The sequence below is a fragment of the Pleurodeles waltl genome, chromosome 8 (genome assembly GCF_031143425.1).
Source record: "Pleurodeles waltl isolate 20211129_DDA chromosome 8, aPleWal1.hap1.20221129, whole genome shotgun sequence".
Taxonomy (NCBI): domain Eukaryota; kingdom Metazoa; phylum Chordata; class Amphibia; order Caudata; family Salamandridae; genus Pleurodeles; species Pleurodeles waltl.
The window spans coordinates 287169442-287185715 of NC_090447.1; positions in this window are offsets into that span (position 1 = coordinate 287169442).

The following is a 16274-nucleotide window of genomic DNA, read 5'->3' on the forward strand; positions in this document are numbered from 1 at the left end:
GAATGCTCATCCAGGTACATATATGCTCTCTACTCTGTGTGGCTGTCTAGGCGCAATACACAAAGCCTAACTGTTAGTTAAGTTGGCAAGTGCGTGTCAGAGAAATCACTATGTGGGCGAGTGTGATTTCTGAACGAAGGCAGTTGCGGTAGGTCGTGATCGCCCGCAATGAGCAAACTTCTGCTCGTGTTGAAGAAGCTGCCGCCCAAGTAGAAAATCCACTTGAGCTGCATAAAGAAGTTAGCACCCTCTGGTGCTCTACATGATGCTGTTTGTGCTGATTTTACAATGTGGTAGAAACTCCTGGTGATGAAAATCGGTACGAACACCGCAACTTACCCAAACTCCGCCGCTCGCAGAACTCCGTGTATCATGGTGGAGTTTTTTCAGCACTTTTCAAACTTCCGTGTAGCAGATCACCGCCTAGGCCTAGTAATAATGTAAGGAGGAGGGAATTCCGAGAGGGAGGAGGGAATTCCGAGAGGGAGGACGGAATTCCGAGAGGGAGGAGGGAATTCCGAGAGCGTTCCCCGCCAACTGGAGACCCGCCAACCGCCGCCGGCAACGAGAGGAGGAAGGCAGCGAAGGCAGCGAGTGGCAGACGTTAGGGTGCCGCTGGACGAGAGGTCCGGCTGCACGGATGACAAGTAAGGGGGTGCAAAGGGTCTAGCGGATTAGAAACAGGGGTGCCCCATCCGAGTGGAAATCTTCCAGACAGGCTTTTCCACAAGGGAGCCCGTCCCGACGAGCTACCAAGGACCACCTCAGCCGCCATATAATCGAGAGGGACGTGCACCTCGGTGAGAGCGGGTCTTCTGCACCGATACGGCTCGTACTTCAGTTCGTGGAACCAGCTTCCTGGATTAAGAACACTCGGAGCCACCCGTGATTGGAATGGAGTTCGTATTGGGGTAGAGGCTGTTTGGCCTAGGAGGTGGAGCTCTTGTTCACTGGCTCTGCTGGCTCTGCTGTCTTCCTGCCTGGAAGTCAGTCACAAGACGCTACCATACCATCGCAAACCAGCAACAACAAACTGCAGCACGTTAGCCAATTGTCAGCAATTGTCAGCAACATCAGGCTGCACTTTTGGTACTGGACAAACTCTGTTGTTTGAATCGGCTGCTTCTGCTGTTCAGTTAACTGTCTGCTGATGGTTCGTAGCTTAAAGCTAAACTCTGCCTCTCTTTTCGGAATCCACCAAATCACATGAATATTTTCTCTTCAGTGATACAGATGGTGCAGCAGTTTGTCTGAATTGTCTCATTTCTTGCTGGTCTTGCTCCACCGAATGCATTGACGGAAGCAGCTGGAATCACTTACCTTGCCCATCTTCTTAGAGCGTGAGCCCCTGCCTGAGAAGGACTCGCAACTCTGGTCATTTTTTTTGCTTACCTTGCTACAGGACACAGGGCTGCCGGCTCGGTCCACCGCAACTTCGCGGCCGCCGCCGTTGTAGGCTGCCTGCTAAATCACGCTGGGAGGACTACAATACCCAGAATCCTCTGGGTTTCCTGTGCGCCAAGTGGCGTGAAAGTGCTGTTATGCCCCCCGGGCCCTTAAATTGCAACAAAGCACACCGCACCGCGGGACGTGCGCGGGAGGGGCCGGGCTAAGTCCGGGCAAAGGGCGGGCCCTCTGTGGCCTTCTGAGGCCTGAAGAGACTGGACTGGGCACGGGACTCTGCCTAAACTGTAAATTAGCTGTATTACACCTTGATTACGCGGTTTTGTGTTTTGTATTGCTGAATTATAGCTAATGGTACTTACTGCAACCAACCTACGATGGCTAACTGTAATAACTCCGCCAAAAATCTAGGGGCTACTATGCTTGATAACTACCTGGTTAAGGTGGTTAAAAAGATTAATAGCGATCGCAGAGTCTCCCTAGGGAAAGGAGATTCCCCCGTTCAGACACACCCTAGTTCCTCCCCACATATTGTGTCTACTTTTGAGGATCTGGGCGCCAACACTGATAAGGATATGATACTAACTGAGGCACAGATACATTCTAATCCCTTAGACTCAACGGGTATAATTGGCGTGAGCCCATTTAGCCCCGTGGTTATGGCAGTGACTCCCCCCCAACCAGCAAGAGCAGTTAGGGCTTGTAGAAAGTCGTTGGGCAAAAGAGGAGTGGGGAAGGTCAGCAATTCTCGAAAGCCCCTCGAAGCAAAAACCCATACTATTAAAACAAAAGGATTAGACGGGGGATCTGATAAGCCAGTGGGTTGCTGTCATAACAGGCAGTATATAGAAAATATACTGGCAACAGTAGAGGACAAGTTAGCGACAAAAATGGCTGGAATTTTTAGCACATTATTGCTGAAAATTGAAGTACTTACCCAAGAGGTTCATAGTCTGAGGGTACAAGCAACATCGACATCAGCAGATGTACTAACGGTACCTCTAGATTTACCATCTGGAAATTGTGTTGAGCAGGCAATACTCGCGGGCAGCAGTTTAAGACATAAAGCCCCATGTAACGAAACAAGTTTGGAGGCGGAGCCCACTATACCTAGGGAACCCGAAGTGATTCGAGGGTCCCTAGAGGGTAGGCCTCAACTAACTCGAGTCCATAAGGAAGCAAGAGAGCACAACAATAATTATAATGTTAGGATTGATCTCCCACCGGAGGCCGCTCCATTTGTATGTATATTGTCAGGAGTCCCAGAACTTAGTTCAGGTAAAAAAGAAGGTTACAATGACTTAAAAAACAAAGTAGCCTTCTGGCTTACTAAGAATAGACCCCTCCCCCCTACCATTGATGGTAAAATCTTAAATGTGAGAAGGGTGGGTTGGCTTGGCCACATGATTAAAGATATCCCAGGTGATCTGGTAATAGTTAATTTCAGGAGTACTAATGTGGTCCTTTTTTTGAGAGGCTGGTGCCCGCAATTTGCAGATGGTCCAATAGTCACGTGGGAACTATCAGATTTTTATCCTACGGTGTATCCCGAGGTGAACGTGCCTTCCCAGATTAACAAAAATGTCTTCAACCCTCCTAGGGGTTGGTTCGCACCAGAAAGCATTGAACCCTTGATTACTGCCGGGAGATATGGGCCGTTATCCTGCCTAGATGAGAATGATTGACTCATCGGTAGAGAAGAAATAGTTAATTTAACTTTATTGAAATCCCCCCACATAGAAGATATAAGTTGGAAGGCTATTGCCACAGATCATAGTAATAATCCTGACACTACCCCTGTTGGTACATTGTCTGCATTACCCAATTTTAGTACGGACTCACCCTCTGCTTTAGCTGAGCCTGTTGATATGTTATCAAGGTATATATCCCGGAATATAACCGGTCTGGAGTCCAGCCAGTGTATTCCTGATTGGAGGGACTTCATAGATCAGGGCGATGTAATTGCATTCCAGGAAACATGGGCTATCACACCGATATTTCGGGTGGGGTATCTGAACTTTAGCAAGCCAGCAATTAGAGGCCAGAAAAGGCGTCCTGTTGGAGGTCTTACAATTTGGGTCCGCCAAAGTGCGGGTGTAAGAGTTGAAGAAGTGACAATTGATAGTCCAGACATAATTGCCTTAAAGATAAAGTCTAACCAAGGTACAAACATCCTGTTGGTTAATATTTATGTCAGGGACCTCCAGGGAGGAAGGGTTTCTCCGACCCTCCTCCTATTGGATGACATACTATCAGGAACAACGACCGATGGCCACAAGATTGTGATGGGGGATTTTAATACTTGTTTTGAGCCTTTGGGTATTGAGGACGGCCCGCTCACCGAGGATGAGGATCTATCCTGGGGTATTCCCCAACTCGAGATACCTCCGATTGCTAAGTGGTCGAGCTCAGCCACCTATATCAAGGGGCTATGCCTGGATATGGGTCTAAGAGCTGTTAATGGAAGGGTCAAGTCAGATAGGAAGGGCAGGCATACGTTCAACAACGGCAGACACAGTAGTCGTATCGACTATATTTTGGTCGATGTGAGGCAGTGGTTTGCAGTTGTTGATATGCTAGTTACGGAACGCCCAGAGAGTGATCATGACCCGCTGGTTTTGACCTTAAGGGATTCCAGCTTTCAGAGGTCTGAGGGCAGCGGTCCTAATACAACAGAAAAAGAGGTCATTGTGAGCAATGGTACGCGCAGGGTACGCTGGCCCAAAATAGCTGTGGACGCTGGGGCCCGCAGGGCGATAAGATCCTTAGTGTCTAGTTCTGTGGAGCTTTTAAACAATTGTGGCTCACAGGACGAGATTAACAGCAAACGTATACGTACCCATTCTGACTTGTTTCAGGAACTTAAAAAGTTGTTCATCAAATTTATCCCTAAACAACCTAGGACCAAGAAATACGCATTCACTACCTGGTTTGATAAAGAGTGTAGCAAGACAAAAAGAGTTCTCTTTGAGGCTATTAAAAACCAAAATCATAGCCAGATAAGATCCTGTAGAAAACTCTATAATGAGGCAAAACACAAAGCAAAACAAAAGTGGGACGAGGAACGCTGGCTTATGCTGTCAGAAGCCTGTGGTAAACGCAATATGCAACAGTTTTGGTACCTAATAAAATGGGGTATCTCGCAGGACGCCCACTATAGTCCAGCATCTGTCTCTAATCATCAGTGGGTAAAAAATTTTGAGGATCAGTTTAAGTGTCATACAGTAGAAGTGACTATACCCTACTGTCTTGAGCCCGTCGAGCCGTTAATATTCTCAGTTACTGAAGTTATCAATTGCCTGCAAAACATTCCCAAAGGGAGGGCCCCTGGCCCAGATGGTATTCCAGCTGACATTTTTTTGGAAGACCAGGACCTGTGGGTACCTTATATACTCCACCTGGTGAATGCAGTTGCAGCAGGCGCTAAAATTCCTGACTCATGGTATGGGGCAGAAATCCTTCCTATATACACGAAAGGCGATCGCTCATTACCCTCAAATTACCGGCCTATCAGCCTTATTGATGCGATCCAAAAAATCATAGCACGCCTCATTTTAGGGAGGATACAGGAATGGATAACAGACTCAGATATTTTGACTCCGTTGCAGGCGGGTTTTAGACCTCATGTAAGCACCCTTGATCAAGCCTTTCGTTTTGCCCTTTTATATTGGAAAACAGTATTTTTGGGTAAGGGCAAGTTGTATGCAGCTTTTGTGGATCTAAGATCTGCATTCGACTTGGTCCCTAGGACTAAATTATGGGATTGCATACTGGAACAGGGAATGCCTAGGGCTCTAGTGTGACTCTTAATGAATCTTCATGCATACACTTATGCCCAAGTCCGCTGGGGTAAGCCTGGCGAGGTTACGGACAGGTTCCATGTTTTGAAAGGTGTTAGACAAGGATGTGTCCTGGCTCCCACTTTGTTTTCCCTGTTTATTAACGGGGTTACCAAATATTTTGCAACACATCCCACGGATGCTCCCCAGATAGCGGGAATGAAAGTACCATTGCTCATGTTCGCGGATGATACCTTGTTATTATCAAAGACAAGGCAAGGGCTCCAGCAGGCCCTACTCAGATTTGAGTTATTTTGTGACGAGCACGAGCTAGAAGTAAATGTTTTTAAAACAAAATTCATGGTACTAAGAGGTCGAACACAAACTGTGGCAAGGGTTAAAATGGGTGGTGCTATTCTTGAGCAAACTAATGAATTTACATATTTGGGTGTGCATTTTAGTGATAATTTTAGTTGGAAACCCCAGATTGATATCCAAGCACTTAAACATGTTCAATTAGGCGGTGCCCTTCTTAAGGAATATAAAAGATCATTTACCCGCCCGATGTCCCCACTTATGGAAATCTATGGGTCAAAAATTCTTCCCTCAGTCTTGTATGGGGCAGAGCTTTGGGGTTATAGCAATCTGGACCGACTGATGCTGGCCCAAAATAGATTTACAAGAGGGGCGGTTGGTCTTCCGAGGTCATCCCCACGCATTCCGCTCCTTTATGACCTTGGGCTCCAACCGGTGGAAGATCAAGCCAGATTCCGGCCCTTGGCCTTCTGGCGGAGGTTGTGGTCTACCCCAGAGCTGTCATTATATGCGAAAGCATGCCTCGAGGTAAGGGACAACCTAGGATCCGATAAGATTGGTTGGTTTAAGGGTGTTAGAACCACCCTTTGTGCCATGGGTCTAGGTGCCCTTTGGCACAACCCAGACTCAGCTACTTTTCCTTCAAAAAAAGAGTTGAAACAACTCTATTGGGAATGGGTGGTAGGCACAAGACACTCATCCCTTATAGGTAGTTCCCTTACAACAACATTTGTACACATGAAAGATGTCTCTGCAATTGAAAAGTACTGGGATGTTATTACAAAACCTATGGACCGCATATTATATCACCAAGTTAGAGTGGGCTCAATACCATTAAGGTGTTTAACCTCAACCTGGGGCATTGGAGGCCCAGATAAATGCCCATTGTGTACTGAAATGCGGGAAAATGTGAGCCACTTGTTCTTTGTTTGTCCATTATATGCTGCCCCAAGGAAGAAGTGGTTGGTACCCCTATGCAAAAGTCTGGGCACACAATCGGCCGAGACTGCTTGTAGGATCCTTAAAACTGATCTTTCACCTACTATAGCAATAGGGGTGGCCAAATTCCTGGGGTGGGCATGGTTAATTCGCTCTGAACTACTAAAACAGCTACATGTTTTAGCATAAGTAAATTATCTTGAACTTTAGAACTAAGTTTTTAAAGTAATGTACTTCTTTTTTTAATATGTTAAAATATTTAACAAATGAAGCATTAGATAGATTTAATACGTTCTTAGTAGCTTTTATGAAATATTGTATTTATTGTTTAAATCATTAGCACTGATAATTTTATAAGTATTATGACGTGTAGCATGTCTTTTATGATGAAATATCGAATAAAGACTTCATGGAAATGAAATGAAAAAATGTAACTCCAATTTTAGCCTGTTGGTCTTGCAGGAGTGAAAAATGAATTTGAGAGTTTTTCAGTCCCAGGACATGCAAAACTTAAAATTACACATCCTAAATTTTAAATACATCACACCCTGCCCTTTGGGCTGTCCTGGGCCTACCCTACGGGTGACATATGTATTAAAAAGGAAGGTCTTGGTCTGGAAAAATGTTTACCTTATTTACCTTGCCAGGTCGAAATGGAAGTGCACACCAAACACATTTCTTTATTTGGAATTGAAATGTGCTGCCCACAGAATAATCTTTCTTAGTGTTGATTCGATAGCACAACTATTTAGAAAATAATAATCTTGAATGTATGTATTGGGAAAAACTTTGGCTGTGGCTTATATCATAGCATTCTTAAAGTCAATTACTATTTTTGTTGGTGAGTATTTGTTAATTTATTGCTGCATTATAGTTAGTAATGCAGGTGTCTAGAGTAGATTTGGTAGGATGGAAATGTTTTGAAAGTGTCATCTGTGAACCAAGCTGGCGAGTCTGTAGGATGAAGAGATTTTGGGCTGTAGCAAAAATAATAATTATTTTTCTCTTTACTTATAATAATATATTCTCTAGTGTAAGTGAGAGGACTGGAATTTTGGGGCAAAAGTATTGTAAGGTTATTTGCTGGCAGCATTGGAACATTTTGGAAATCGTTTTTAAGTCTTGGATACTGTTATTGACCTCAGTCCCTGTATATTTAGTGGGTGATATCGGTCTGTTAAATTTTCCTCTTCATTATTCTCTGTTGTGGCCTTCCCCAACATCCATTAAAATAGTACTTTGTACATTTCCAATAATTTACATTACTGCTGTGCTCTTTGCTGTAGGTGTAGCCTAATACCAAGTTAAGTTTAATGGGGCCTTCCTTTCTGTGATGTCCTAAGGGATAGATATGTTGGGTTCTAAATGTGATTTTAAAATAATAATATTCTGCATATTTAGGTTTGCTTATTTTTTTGTCTATTACTTACCATTTCTAGTAATGGTAGCATTTCATAGGCCTAGGGCCTGATTTAGATATTGGCAGATGAGTTGCTTCATCACAATGGTGACGGATATCCCATGTGCCCAACTGCTGAAATCAAAATCCCATAGGATAAAATGGAATTTACATGTCAGAGGATGGGATATCTGTCAATGTAGTGACAGACTGGCTCGTCCAATATCTGAATCAGGCCCTTACCTTTTCCACTTTCAAGTTTGCAGTGTAGTGTGGCTGAAATTATGATTTTTCGTTTCTTTTGAGGTGAAATTTGTTGTTTCAGTTAGTTTTTTGTGGAAATAAAAAATAAAAAACAAAACATACTTTAGGTGAATAATTGAAATTGTAATATTTTAAAAGGTTCATATTGTTAACTGAAATTATCTTTGTTGTTTTAACTTTATTGGACCGGGCCCTGGATGTCCAAGATGGCAGACAAGCTCTTTTGAGCTCCCATCCAGCTTGGGGAAAGGAGTGCTTTCCTCAATTATGGTGTACCCTGTGAGAAGTCTAAGCTGGGCCCTGGCTGTCCACCTAACCCCAGAAAGGGGGGGATACCATATCACCCTTGGTGATACAGTAGCACAAGAGATAAACAAGATGGCAGCCTAAGCTGAGGACAGGCCCATTCAAACGGAGCAGCTGTGGAGGGATCTACAGCATCCCTTGTGAAAATCTACTAGCCATGAGAGGTGACTGCAGTGGTGGGCCACAGTATTGTGAACTGGTCTAGTGACTCCAGCCAGGTGAGCATCTTCACAAGGATGAAGTGGGGGCAGAGCCTAGTTCTGGTGCTCAAGTGAAATCACACAGGCAAACAAGACATTACAGGTCTGGAAGCCATGTGGTGAGCCCTTTGATGAGACACATGGATCATGGCTTTTTTGCTGGGGCGCAAAACTGAGTTTAGCTATGGGGGCCCAGGCAGGCTCCTGGTCTGTGGCAGCAAACATCTTCAGTGGGAACTTTTTGAATGAAGACCCAGAGACCTTGCTGGGGCCACAAAGGACCCAGAATATGCCCCACAGGACTACAGTGGTTGCGCTGAGACCTTCCCTGGACTATTAGTGGGAAAGACCCAGTGTGGGCCTTGGAGCACCACCAGCTCTTGGGGACCTTCCAGTCTCTCTCATACCTGCCTCCTGGGGTGGTAGCATCTGCTTTTCATTTGAATCCTTGGAGGTTTAGGCAATGCTAGCAGGACTGAAGAGTCCCCTGGCACTGTGCCAGAGCTTTAGCAACAACATTCACCCTTCGTCCACCAGGGTCTACCTGCTTGTGCTGCCCTTGATGAAGACTCCTGGGGGTAAGTGAGTCAGATCCCCACCTATCACCAGTTCATGGGTTAGTGGGCTGCAGTGAGGAGAGATAGGCTCCAGGTTTGAGTCTTCTTTGTAACGTTCAGGACTTCCCGCTCAACGCAACTCCAGGAATTGTGGGTTGTATCCAGGGTCCCCAAGCCCACACCAAAACGGACAAATAGACTGCCCTGGGGAGGAGTGAGAGGTTCCCCTAGAGAAGACCCTTCAAATTTATCCCACACAGCAGAAACAACACCTCAGTATTATTGCAGGCCTTTCAAGACTCTACGTCTGAGCTTGAAACCAATATTGGAGAGGTCGTGGTTGATGTAGCCCTGCTGAAGGAAGGTCTCCAACTGGCTGATGACCGAGTAACAGAAGCTGACGGTAGAATCACTGAGCTGGAAGACACAGTGAGGGAACTCTCCTCTGAAGTGACCTGCCTATCTCAGTCCATTCATACTCATCATGATCGAGCAAAAGATGCTGAAAACAAGGCTCATTGTAATAAACTACAGTTTGTCTGTTTCCTGCAGGGGGCTGAGGGCAAACGTTTTTGGAGCAGTGGATCTGGTTAGATGATGCTCACCTGCCCTCCTGCTTTATTATTGAAAGAGCACAGAGGTCGCTGCTCAAAAGCCTCTATAGGGAGCTCCGCCTCACCCTATGATAGCCAAATTTTTTATTACAGGGATAGAGATGTGATTCTGCATGGAGCAACGGTGAAGGGATACCTAATGCATCATGAGCCTGACTAATAGAGCACCGACCTTTTGCACTTCACTAGCTTCTGAGGTCACAGACAAACACTCCCTCAAAACTGAGGTGAAGACTGGGTTAACCTCCTGTGGTGGTGTGTCATAAACATTCTAGACAGAGAAGAGGGCTCTTTGGATACTGAGGACTCCATGAAATTAGAGGGAGAACAACAGCAACAGGGTAAGGCCAGCAGGCCACAGTCCCAGGAAATGCCTTTTGGGAGCCACCACTGATGAACATCATATGGCGACTGGTCCAGATCCCCAGGACAATAGGGGACTCCACTGGTGGCCATGCTGCACAACTGAATATTGCACACTGTATCCTACTGATATACTTTTGTATACTGCTCCTCCTGCAGAGGTCAGATGGGTTCATTTTTTTCGCTGTCTAGTTACACAATTCAATAGTTTGATCTGGTTTTAGTTTGGGAATTCTGTCAACCAATGCTTCTTTGGGAAAAGGAAGTATAGGATGGGGGAGTTGGGACATAGGGGTTCGTTTTGGCTGTAGGGTTATTTTCTCCATGCTTGTTGTTGACCTGCTCTCACTATCGAGCCCACACTTCACACACCCACACAATGTACTCTGTGAGCCCCACTGTGGGCTTTGACACTGTGATATCTCCAACAAGATGAGATTTTCTTCTTCTTCCCCTGTCCTCTATCACTATCAGCCACCATGGTCATCACGGTGATGAAATGGAGGGTTAATAGGCTTCTAGACCAAATTAAAAGGGTGGCAGTAATGCAGTTCACTATCCCCGTGATCCTCATGCTCCAAGAGACACGCCTCCAGGGTACTAACTGCCCATGCCTGGCCTGAAAAGATTAGGACCAAGAGTTCGAGTTTGGATTTTCCAGGGTTCAAGAGACATGGCCATACTCCTTCAAAAAAAACTTCCCTTGGTGGTCTCCAGGGTGTCCTGAGATGCACATGAGAAGTTGAAGACTCCTTGGAAGTCACCCTTAAAATTTGGTATGTGTGTATGTCCCACGAGCAATGGCCCACCCTACTCTGGTGAGCTTTAGGGAGCTCATACTTGCCCTGCCATGAGGTGAGTCTCATAGAGGGTGAAATTCAATTATATTATGCCTGATCAAGATTGGCACAGACCCACTGAAACATCATAGAGGACAGGGAGGGATTGTGTGACTGGACCACTGGATTGGGATTTAGGGGGTCATTCTGACTCCCGCCGGCCGCAGTAACTGCAGGGCCGGCGGGAGCCGCCGAATGACCGCACCGCGGTCAAATGACCGCGGCGGCCATTCTGGCTTTCCCGCTGGGCTGGTGGACGACCGCCAGAAGGCCGCCCGCCAGCCCAGCGGGAAAGCGCCTTCAACGAGGAAGCCGGCTCCGAATGGAGTTGAAGGCGTGCGACGGGTGCAGTGGCACCCGTCGCGATTTTCAGTGTCTGCTTGGCAGACACTGAAAATCTTAGTGGGGCCCTGTTACACCCGTTACACCCACGACACCCGTTACCGCCATCCTGTCCCTGGCGGCGAAAACTGCCAGGAACAGGATGGCGGTAAGGGGGTCGGAATCCCCATGGCGGCTCTGCAAGCAGCGCCGCCGTGGAGGATTCCTCAGGGCAGCGGGAAACTGCGGGACACCGCCGGTTTCCCGTTTCTGACCGCGGCTGTACCGCCGCGGTCAGAATGCCCATGGATGCACCGCCAGCCTGTTGGCGGTGCATCCGCGGTCCCCGGCCCTGGCGGTCCATGACCGCCAGGGTCGGAATGACCCCCTTAGTGACATGTGGAGAATGTAGAATCCTAGACACTGAGGATACACACAAGCTTCAGCGGCACATGGTTCACTTTCACACATTGACTACCTGTTATTCATGGCCACCCAACCTCATGCACATAACTGTTTCAAATATACTCCTGTGGGGGTAATTTGATCATGACCAAGTAACAGTGCACTTTGGTGCCTCTCCACTGGATGACAGGCCCATATGGAATTTGAATGCATGGTTCCTGATAGAAGAGCACTTATTTGCCTGAGGAACCAAAGTCATTTCCAGATCTAAACAAGGACACTTTAAACTTACTTAGCATGCTGCGTGGATCCTGCAAGGTATTTATGTGAGGAATTACCTGTTTTTAATTTCAGGGTTAGGACTGCAAAAGGCTGGCGAGGATCACAGAGCTCAAAACATCTATATTGTCCCAAGAACGTGTGGCATGAGGTCACTAGATAAAACAAATCTTATGTTGCCTGTTCCTAAACAAAGCCTCCCTACACCAGCTATGACTGGAGGAGGCCCATAGACGCTGGGTATCCTCCATCAGGCATGTCTGTGAATGGAGGACCAATACAGTAAATTCCTCGCTGGTTAGCCACAAAAGACACAGAGACCAGGGCAGTGCCCAGATTGATTGAGGGGAATGGAGTGATAGTGGATATGGCCACTGAGATTGCCTCTGTCTTTGCACTATGAGAACCTATATGTGGAAGACACCCGTCTGGCATGTGAAGTCTCTAATCTTCTAGTCATGGACATACTGTTGCCTCATCTGTCGACAGCCGACAGAGATGACTTACAATGACAATTCACTCTTGAGGAGGTAGGTGATGCACTTCACAACCTAAACTTGGGTAAAACCCCGAGGCTGGTTTGATTTCTGGTGGAATAATATCATAAGCTTCATTCAGAAATCTTTACAGCCTAGATAGGTTCACAAAGGAGAACTCTAAGGGAAAACTTCCTTTGGAGATAGACCTCACAATGTTGGTTTACTTGCCTAAATCAGGCCATTCCCCAGTCCACTTTGCCTCATACCACCCTACCTCACTCATTAATATGGAGGTCAATCTCTATGCTAAACTGTTACCAAATTCTCTCTGAGAGTTCCGACCCACTTGGTCCACCTGTTCCTATGTGGTTCTATTTCACACCGCAGAGACGCAAGACATTGTATTAGGAGAGTTCACCTGGCTCTGGCTCATATTCGATCACTAGGTGATTCAGCAGCACTTATGCTTATCAATTCTGAGAAAGCATTTGATACGCTGCATTGGTCGTTCCTGTAGGAAACTCTTCTTAAGATGGGCTTTGGCCCACAGTACTGAGCCTATATCAGGGTCCTGTATGCAGCCCCAAAGGCTCAGGAGAGAATAAACGGAGTGATATCCCCCAAACTTCCTATCTAGAGTGGCACCAGAGAGGGATGTTCGCTGCTCCCTCCTATTTGCACTCACTCTTGAGCCCTTGTCGACCTGGGTGTGCTGCGATGTGAAGGTGTGGCGCTTTGACAAGGGATTGGCAACATAGGACATGATCGCCCTATATGCAGACAATGTCCTCCTGTTTTTCTCCCAGCCGGCTATAACGAGGTCTAGATTAATCCACATCCTGCAAACCTTTGGCCCAACCACTGCACTGGGGGTCAACTAGGATAAATCCCTCTTGGTCCCCTGTGGGTTGACCGACAAGACAAGACCTGGCGCCCAGGGATTCCCATATGTCACCTTAGTTTCCTATACCTGGGAGTGTATGTATCATGTGAATTAGAACTCACATTAATATGTAGGGTCCAGGAGGACATGACTCAATGAGACAAATTGCCTCTTAACCTTATGGGCAGGATTGAGATTTATTTGGGCAGTTCCTATTCTGGTAAGAAGACTGCGTGTTTTAGGGTTTCAGCACCACCGAGTGTGGGTGACTGAGTCAGTCCCACATTTCCTTGGAAGTTGTTGGCCTAACTCCTGGCTAGCCCACAGTGCCTCATCCATCCTCGAAAGAAAAGGTGATTTCTGTCAACCTAAGCCTTCCTCAGGGAAGTCATGGTGAACAGATCTTACCCCTTTCACTCAGTTACTCAGAGACTCGCACAGGTGAAGGCAGAACAAGAGAAGCATAATGGATTTCAGTACACTTGTTGAAGTAATTGAATCCTAATATAAAAAGCATGAGCTGTGAAAATTAGGCAGATGAAACATAATAGAGTGATCATTGTTACAATCAGTGTGAAGAGATAAACAACTCCACCATATTTGTATGTACCTATAACATATGTCCATAAATCTGAGTGCATAGCAGTGGTAACCCTTCTGCCTGTCTCGATTTAAGGAAGGGACCACGACCCCACACCTGAAGAGGTTGGCAAGTGTGTGCCTGTTGTCTGGATGGAAATCCTCTTGGGCAGCTGAAGAGTCAGAGCCAGGATCAGTGGAGCTGTCAATGAAACAATGTACTTTGTAGGGCAGTCATGACTGGAATGCCTTTGTCCCCCTTTAGGTCTATATGGTGTTTATATAATAATTTCTGCAGTGTTGCAAGAACATCGTGGACATACTGATGTGTCTAGGAATTTGAGACCGACTCCTGAGCTTCTGCAGTGGTTACATGAGTTAGAATGTCATGTACCAAACATGATATCCTGGAACAAAGCTGTTAGACTTTTTCCTCCTTGGCGTGCTCTCCCTTAACATTTTGCCTCTGTTTCCCAGGTTGTTGATGTGTGCTGGACTCTGCTTTTGCTGTTTTTGTTACTCTGGGCACTTTACCACTTCTAACCAGTGCTAAAGTTCAAGTGCTCCTATACAAAATGTGTATGCAATTGGTTCATCCATGATAGGCATATTTGATTTATTGGTAAGTCCCTAGCACAGTGCATAAGTGGTACCCAGGGCCTGTAAATCAAATGCTACTAGTGGGCCTGCAGCACGGGTTGTGCCACCCATAATAGTAGCTCTGTAAACATGGCTCAGACCTGCCACTGCAGTGTCTGTGTGTGAAGTTTTAAACTGCCAATTCAACTTGGCAAGTGTTCCCACTTGCCAGGCCTAAACCTTCCCTTTTCTTACATGTAAGACATCCCTAAGGTATGCCCTAGGTAGCCCCATGGGCAGGGTGCAGTGTATCTTTAAGGTAGGACATATATTAATGTGGTTTATATGTCCAAAAAGTGAAATTCTGCTAATCGGCCTATCCCTCTCATAGGTGAACAAGGGAGCTGCCTTTAAATATGATTAAAGTGTAGATTTCCTTTGGGAGTGGATAGACATGTGGAGTTTGGGGTCTCTGAGCTCACAATTTAAAAATACATCTTTTGGTACAGTTGATTTTAAGATTGTGTGTTTGAATATGGTACTTTTGAAAAGTTAGCATTTTCTTGCATAAACCATTCTGTGACTCTACCTGTTTGTAGATTCCCTCTCTGGGTCAGTTTGACAGTTGGGCTGTTTGCACCTCTCTCTAGACAGTGCCACAAAGGGAGCTATGGTGTAGCCTGTTTATCCTGATAAGCCATCTGTGCTAGGAGGGAGGGGAGGAGTAGTCACTTTCACCTGAAAGGGCTGTGCCTGCCCACACACAATGTCGTCTCCAACCCCCTGGTATGTGTCTAGGGCCTGGCCTGGGCAAGGCAGGATTACACAAACAGAGAGACTTTTCTTTGAAGTAAGCCTACTTTAAAGGGCAAAATGGGTAGAAGAAGGGCACCCAAATCCACAGACTTTAGATCACTTCTGGAAACCAAAAGGAACCTCTGCCTGGAGAAGAGCTGAAGAGCTGAGGAAGAAGAGATGCCCTGCCTGTGCTTTTGGGAGCTCTCCTGCAGTTGCTTATTCTGCCTGAGCTAGAGGACAAGGACTGGACTTTGTGTTGCCTTCCTTCTTCTGAAGAACTCTCCAAAGGGCTTGGAACTGAACTTGCCTCCTATTGTTGAAGTCTCATTGACAGCAAAGACTTCTCTCTGCCAGTACCTGGAGCCTCCGCTGAGACTACTGCCCTGACAAGTAGTGCCCTATCCAGTTCCTGAGGCCTTGACAGGTGAAGCTGGTGGACCAAGGTTGGAAATCCACGCACAGATCACTGTGTAGGGAAATTTCTGACGCAACCTCTGAGAGCGGCTAAAGAAATGACGCGCCGCTGGCTCCGCAGCTGAAATCGACACATCGCTTTCAGCGTGGCTGTGAAATCGATGCACATGGTTGGAGAAACGACGATTGGCATCGCTGCCGGAGGCTGTAATGACAGGCTGCTGCCTCCCTCCTCCTTTCTGGCCCTCCTCCCCATGCCCTCCAGTATTGTTGATCTGCATCAAGGTGCTCCCTCCCTCCTCCTTGACTGGCTCCTCCGGAGGGACAGGCTAGACCTCACCTCTGCACCGGTGACTCCCCAAGCCCCTAGACTGTGAATCCTGCACCCCGTCTCTCCCTCCGAGTGACTCTGTGTGGGATTTATGAAGAGCCCTTCAAGATGAGCTGCTTTCTGCATGGTTTTGTGCTCCGATGTCTTTATCAAGATAAATCATCATAAATACTGACTTACGTACACAGGATATTATCAGAAATATTTGGAGGCACTCTGAAGTTAAG